Genomic DNA, 5,030 nt, shown 5'->3' on the forward strand with positions numbered 1-5,030 from the left:
ATCTGAGAATCATGTAATGATCAAAGGACTGAAGTGGTATTAGTGTCAGGTTAAGCATTCAAAAGTTATAAGTGTTAAAGACATTTTACTGCACCATGGTAGAACTCATTTGCATATGGCGGCCATATTGTTTATAAATGTAAAGATTTTTTTAATAATTATTGAGGAGTAAGCTCTGCTGAACTGTTTGACACCAAACATGTCATGATTGGTCAAGGATCCAAGGACAAGATCTCAAAAGTAGGTTTTGCATATTATGCAAATAAAAAAAAAAATTAAGTGGGTGGAGCATAAACAAGAATGACCCAGGCGGCTGACCAGCATGAACAAGAAGGATAAATATGTTCAATTAAGCAAGACAAGCAAGATTGAATAAGTTCAGCAGAGCTTTAATTTAGAATAATTCACCTGTAGCTGTTTCACCAAATGACCACCAGAGCGCAGCAAGAGACCACATATAACCTGCTGGAAATCTATCACTCTATCAGAAAGACAGAACATTCCCTATCAGTGTGTTTCTATTTATTAAAAAGAGAAGAAAAGTCCGATTGGGCTCCAAATTGGTACTCATGATCAAGTGGTCTGTATATACATGTATGTAAATTTGTGTGTTGATAGGGTCAAAGGTTCCTGACTTCTGACCATTTAGGTTTGAAAAAAGTGATAATACAGGCTTATGGCCTACAAAATGGCTGTTGCTCTTTGGCCATATTAGAGGCAAAAAATATCTGATTTGGCTCAAAATTTGCAATCAGGATCACAATATCAGTCTATATATGTATGTCAATTTCTGTGTCCATAGGGTCAAAGGTTCCTGACTTCTGTCCATTTAGATTTGAAAAAAGCGATAATACAGGCTTGAGGCCTACAAAATCGCTGTAGTTTTCCAGCCGTTGTAGAGGCAAAACATGTCCGATTTGGCTGAAAATTTGCAATCAAGATCAGATTATCAGTCTATATATGTGTATAAATTTGTGTGTTGATAGGGTGAAAGGTTCCTGTCTTCTGTCCATTTAGGTTGGAAAATAGCGATAAATAGAATAAATTGAAAATAGTTATTTTTTCACTGTAGAGCCTACTGAAGACTTATTTGGCTCATACTTAGCACATGTACTTCAAATGTCATTGTTAATTAGTAGCTTTAACAGTTTTGGCATGTTTTAAACTTTGACAGAGTTTTGGCCAAATAACTCTGAAAAGGCTTTCACGTACATGTTTGATCAAGGTTTATAGGCCTCAAATAGTTAAAATGTCAAGATTTTTTTGATAATTATTTACCTACAGGGTCTCAAGATTGCATCAAGACCAAATTTGTTTTGATTGATTAAGGACTTAAAGACAAGTTCGAAAAGAGCAATTTTTACTCTTTTGGCCACTGATGAAAATCTTTGCATTTTTGGTAAACATATGTAATTACAAAGTTGTAAAGGCTACAGCAAAGTATACAACTAAAAAAGAATAACAAGCCTAGGCCACTTGTACCTTTAGATATAACTGATTTTCTGCTATAGCGCCCCCTTGAGGCCAATCAACGCCATATTTTAATGGATGATAGAAGGCCCTGAGATACATGTAGGTTATAAGTATCGTCCTGATTGGTCATTGTTTAGCATGTCAAAAGCTTGCTGGAATCTGATTGGCTAATAACGATTGCAAAAATTTGCATATCAAATTTTCCTTCTGTAAAACATTAGGACATAGGCCATAGATGATACATGCCAAAGGAGAGCTTCATAGCTTGTACGGTTCCTGAGAAACAGATTTTTAGCTTTGGCTCCGCCCCCTGGGGGCGTATGTCTACACAGATTGACGGGCTACCTCAGAATCATGTTGTCATCAAAGTTGTAAAGTGGCATTAGTGTAGGTTTAAGCATTCAAAAGTTACAGCTCTTAGAGTAAATTTGGGTGTGCCACGGTAAGATTAATTTGCATATGGCGGCCATATTGTTTAAAAATTTCTCAATTTTTTCGATAATTATTGAGGTTGGGACTCTGCTGAGTTGTTTGACACCAAATATGACAGGATTGGTCAATGACCCTAGGACAAGTTCTCAAAAGTAGGTTTTGCATATTATGCTAAATAGCAAAAAATCTAAGTGGGCGGAGCTTAGTGGTTCTATTGACCTTTTTGATTTGCCATTAACCAAGGAATCATATAATGCAAGAATTTTTGGTCTACCTATCAGGCCGTTGGAGTTACGAGGCCAAACGCGTTGACCTTCGCCATAGCGCCCCCTTGAGGCCGATCGGGCTCATCTTTTGAATCTGAGTAGCGGTGAGAAGTACTACCATATGACCAAGTCTCAGCCCTGTAGGCCTTACGGTTTCTTCTGCCCAATCACTTCTATGGCAGAAAAAGAATAAGAACTATAATAATAATAATAATAATAATAATCAGAACAATTACAATAGGGTTTCTAGCACTACGTGCTCGAACCCCTAATAATAAATATAGCCGCAAGCGGCGATTTACGGGGTTCGAGCGTTACAGGCAAAGAGACCCCTGGAGGCCAGTTAGGCTTAAAACATGTTGCCGGTTGACCGGCATCGCCAAACTGGATGAGGATGACCAGCATGACCGTGAAGACCAAGCTAGATTACCAGCATTACTAATCTGGATGACAAACTTGTTGACCATATTGACCAAGCTGGAAGACCATAATGACCAAACTGGATGACCAGCATGGCAAAGGTGGTTGGCCAGTATGACCAAGCTGGAAGACCACCATTACTATGAGGACAAAGCTGAATGACCAGCAGGACCATAATGACCAATGTGAATGGCCAGCATGACCAAGCTGGGTGACCAGCATGACCATAAAGACCATAATGGCAATGCTAGATGAGTGGTGTGAGTAAACTAGTTGAAAAGCATTGATAAATTGAGCTGTAGTGTTCATCAGGTTTTATGTGGTGTCTTACTGCACTCTAGTGCGCATTTGGTGAAACAAATTCAGTTCTTAAATTCAAAAAACACAAGGCACAAAAAGGGCATATAAATAACCCGTATATAGTATATAGGTTTTGACCTGATTAACATTCCGCCTGTTAAAAGCTTGCTGGAATGTGATTGGCTAATAGTGACCACAAAAGTGTCCATATCAAATTTTCATTTGGGGTACCATTAGTGCATGGGCCATAGATGATAATTGGCTAGGATGACCTTGATAGCTTGTATGGTTCTAGAGAAACAGCTATCGAGCATTGGCCCCGCCCCCTGGGGGGGTGTATGTCTACTTAAACTGACAGGGTATCTGAGAATCATGTAATGATCAAAGGACTGAAGTGGTATTAGTGTCAGGTTAAGCATTCAAAAGTTATAAGTGTTAAAGACATTTTACTGCACCATGGTAGAACTCATTTGCATATGGCGGCCATATTGTTTATAAATGTAAAGATTTTTTTAATAATTATTGAGGAGTAAGCTCTGCTGAACTGTTTGACACCAAACATGTCATGATTGGTCAAGGATCCAAGGACAAGATCTCAAAAGTAGGTTTTGCATATTATGCAAATTTAAAAAAAAATTAAGTGGGTGGAGCATAAACAAGAATGACCCAGGCGGCTGACTAGCATGCACAAGAAGGATAAATATGTTCAATTAAGCAAGACAAGCAAGATTGAATAAGTTCAGCAGAGCTTTAATTTAGAATAATTCACCTGTAGCTGTTTCACCAAATGACCACCAGAGCGCAGCAAGAGACCACATATAACCTGCTGGAAATCTATCACTCTATAAGTAAGACAGAACATTCCCTATCAGTGTGTTTCTATTTATTAAAAAGAGAAGAAAAGTCCGATTGGGCTCCAAATTGGTACTCATGATCAAGTGGTCTGCATATATATGTGTGTAAATTTGTGTGTTGATAGGGTGAAAGGTTCCTGACTTCTGTCCATTTAGGTTTGAAAAAAGCGATAATACAGGCTTATGGCCTACAAAATGGCTGTTGCTCTTTGGCCATATTAGAGGCAAAAAATATCTGATTTGGCTCAAAATTTGCAATCAGGATCACAATATCAGTCTATATATGTATGTAAATTTCTGTGTCAATAGGGTCAAAGGTTCCTGACTTCTGTCCATTTAGATTTGAAAAAAGCGATAATACAGGCTTGAGGCCTACAAAATTGCTGTAGTTTTCCAGCCGTTGTAGAGGGAAAACATGTCCGATTTGGCTGAAAATTTGCAATCAAGATCAGATTATCAGTCTATATATGTGTATAAATTTGTGTGTTGATAGGGTGAAAGGTTCCTGTCTTCTGTCCATTTAGGTTGGAAAATAGCGATAAATAGAATAAACTGAAAATAGTTATTTTTTCACTGTAGAGCCTACTGAAGACTTATTTGGCTCATACTTGGCACATGTGCTTCAAATGTCATTGTTAATTAGTAGCTTCAACAGTTTTGGCATGTTTTAAACTTTGACAGAGTTTTGGCCAAATAAGTCTGAAAAGGCTTTCACGTACATGTTTGATCAAGGTTTATGGGCCTCAAATAGTTAAAATGTCAAGATTTTTTTGATAATTATTTACCTACAGGGTCTCAAGATTGCATCAAGACCAAATTTGTTTTGATTGATTAAGGACTTAAAGACAAGTTCGAAAAGAGCAATTTTTACTCTTTTGGCCACTGATGAAAATCTTTGCATTTTTGGTAAACATATGTAATTACAAAGTTGTAAAGGCTACAGAAAAGTATACAACTAAAAAAGAATAACAAGCCTAGGCCACTTGTACCTTTAGATATAACTGATTTTCTGCTATAGCGCCCCCTTGAGGCCAATCAACGCCATATTTTAATGGATGATAGAAGGCCCTGAGATACATGTAGGGTATAAGTATCGTCCTGATTGGTCATTGTTTAGCCTGTCAAAAGCTTGCTGGAATCTTATTGGCTAATAACAATCGCAAAAATTTGCATATCAAATTTTCCTTCTGTAAAACATTAGGACATAGGCCATAGATGATACATGCCAAAGGAGAGCTTCATAGCTTGTACGGTTCCTGAGAAACAGATTTTTAGCTTTGGCTCC

The sequence above is a fragment of the Astyanax mexicanus genome, chromosome 8, assembly GCF_023375975.1.
Source record: "Astyanax mexicanus isolate ESR-SI-001 chromosome 8, AstMex3_surface, whole genome shotgun sequence".
NCBI classification, from domain to species: Eukaryota; Metazoa; Chordata; class Actinopteri; order Characiformes; family Acestrorhamphidae; genus Astyanax; species Astyanax mexicanus.